The following is a 2823-nucleotide window of genomic DNA, read 5'->3' as shown; positions in this document are numbered from 1 at the left end:
GATATACCCTCCAGCCTTCGTCAGGTGTCTTGGGGAAATTTCGAACCTGGGTTCTCATTCCTAACGATGTTACTATTATTATATTATTATTATTATTATTATTATTATTAATCAGGTCGCTGGAGGGTATATCAGCCGAAACGTTGTGTTGACAACAAACAAGATGAGGACAAATATCCGTCAAATGTAAATAATGTAAATAATTCCTCATCTCTTAAATATAGAACTGAAGTAAAAGAATAAAGAGAGTATTTGTAAGGAAATATTTCTGTATCAAACATCATCATCATCATCTTGTTTTAACGTCCACGTTTCCATGGGAGACTGAAGACTGCCATCAAGGAAACAGGTATGGCAGCTGAAACTATTTCAAGGTAGTAGTTATGGTTGATAAGAGACTGCAAATGGAACCTTTCCATAGGTGAAAACTAGCTCGGTCATCGTTACCCCACTCAGGTGAAGTGTACAGGATAAGGGATGAGACTCAGATACCTGCTAATGATAGGAAAAGGTTTTCAACATTACAATGGGTTTACGAGGTGACCCCAGAAAGATTTGCCCATTGATATTTCTTAATTATTCAAAATAAATTTTTAAGGTAGGATAATGAAATTTGGCACTCGCATTCTAATACAAATTGTTAATCTACTGCAGTAACTACATTTCGAAATGGCCACCTTTTGCCTTGACCATACCTGGCAAATGAGTGGTCACTGAGTTGTATGAGTGCCATACCATCTCTTCATCCAACTTGACCCATGAAGGCAGAAGGGCTTTCTTCAGATATGAATAGGAGTGAGCAGAAGTATTACTCTCTAAGATGGACCAGATAGCAAAATCCATGGAATTGATGTCTGGACTTGAGAGAGGGCATACTTTCTTGTCCCAAAAACTGCTGAAATGCTCTTTGCACCACCTCTGTGTCAAATTGGATGTGTGGACCAGAGCCTTGTCTTGAGTGAAGATCTAACAGTCACCAAAGGTTTCTGTGACCCAAGGTAACACTTTCTCATCCAACATTTGCACATAAACTTCACTGTTGACCTAGACGCCAGCATTGATGAAGATCAAGGGAGATTTGAATCCATCAGATGCAATTGTGGCCAACACCATGAGTGGAACTGGCTTCTGATGGTGTAAATGACTCCTGCTACCCTTGGGCGAGTCTCCTGCATTATATGTATAAAGCCTATCATTCTGCCTGATGGTAACTGCCTCCACAGGGAAGATCTTCTTGTTGGACCAGATCAACACTTTGCTAGCAGTATGCTTCACATCAGCTAACATGGTTTTACCCCTGTCAAGCCATTTTATCTTGGAAGCTGCTGAAATTAACTGCCAGGATTGTTTCTTGTATGCAGTTAGCCTTAAATCCTCTTTAAAAATCCTGTACTTTGATGATTTTGAAATATCAAAAGCTTTTGCAGTTTTTCTTGCTCTCCTGTAGGGATTTCGGTTCATTCACTTCTTCACAGCTTCAACAGTTTGTCTAATATGAATCGATCGTTTCCTACCAGGAATTGGCTTGCTAGAGGTAGTAGTGGGCTCCATATATTGTTTCCAGGTAGCGCCATTCGAGCGTGGTCCTTGCCAGTGCTGTGTCACTGGCTCCCTTGCTGGTGACATGTAAAAAGCACCATTCAAGCATGGCCAATGCCAGTACCGCCTGACTGGCATGTAAAAAGCACCCACTACACTCTTGGAGTGGTTGGCGTTAGGAAGGGCATCCAGCTGTAGAAACTTTGCCAGATCAGATTGGAGCACTTTGGCAAAAAGAGACTGATAAAATCAGTACTAGGCTTAAGACATAAGTCCTGGGGTCGATTTGTTCAACTAAAACCCGGTGCTCCAGCATGGCCACAGTCAAGTGACTGAAACAAGTCAAACCGTCCAACACATGCCAGCATGGAAAACAGACGTTAAATGACGATGATGATGACTCGACTGTTTTGTTAGGTGCTTGTTGCTCACTCGAACAATTTTAAAAGCGACAATCTGGTCACGTTTTGCTCTCAATGCCTTCTTTATTTACAAACCTTTTATAGACAAATGAAACAAGAGACAGGTATACAAAATACATATGCAAATAGTTATGTAAATTATAGATAATATTACTTTAACTGAGTTTTAAACATAGCTAAATCTCATTATTTACATTTGATGGATATTTGTCCTCATCTTGTTTGTTGTCAACACAACGTTTCAGCTGATATACCCTCCAGCCTTCATCAGGTGTCTTGGAGAAATTTCGAACCTGGGTTCTCATTCCTAAGGTATGGCATGGTGGTTAAGAGTGCGGGCTACTAAACCCAAGATTCCGTGTTCGATTCCATGGTTGTCAAGCGGTGGTGGAGGACAAACACAGACACAAAGACACACACATAGATATATACATATATATATATATATGTGTGTGTGTGTGTGTGTATATACAACAGGCTTCTTTCAGTTTCCGTCTACCAAATCCACTCAAAATGCTTTGGTCAGCCTGAGGCTTTAGTAGAAGACACTTACCTAGGATGCCACTCAATGGGACTGAACCCGGAACCATATGGTTGGGAAACAAGCTTCTTTATTTCATATAAATTCGCCATTGAAGGCGTTACAAAGAGGGGACAAACAAGGACAGACAAACATAAGGGGGAAGAAGCTTAAACTTTTTTTTTTTAAATTTTACAAGTTACAAATAAATTAAAATTAAAATATGATTAAAAATTAATTTCAAAATATTACACAAGAAATCATTGCGAAGCGCAATGAGGCAGCTAGAAGGAAGGCACCCAACCATCCTGGTAGAACCTTTGCTTCCCTGATTGACCTAAC

General features: G+C 40.0%; 1 long non-coding RNA gene across 1 annotated transcript in view; it reads left to right on the top strand.

The window, feature by feature from the left end:
* Positions 1-2823, top strand: part of LOC106876278 (uncharacterized) — a 10674-nt gene that overhangs the window by 3218 nt on the left and 4633 nt on the right. The gene's annotated exons all lie outside the window — the stretch shown is intronic.

This window comes from Octopus bimaculoides, chromosome 29 (genome assembly GCF_001194135.2).
Source record: "Octopus bimaculoides isolate UCB-OBI-ISO-001 chromosome 29, ASM119413v2, whole genome shotgun sequence".
Taxonomy (NCBI): Eukaryota; Metazoa; Mollusca; class Cephalopoda; order Octopoda; family Octopodidae; genus Octopus; species Octopus bimaculoides.
The sequence above is the reverse complement of the archived record's forward strand: the minus strand, read 5'-3'. Positions and strand labels throughout refer to the sequence as shown.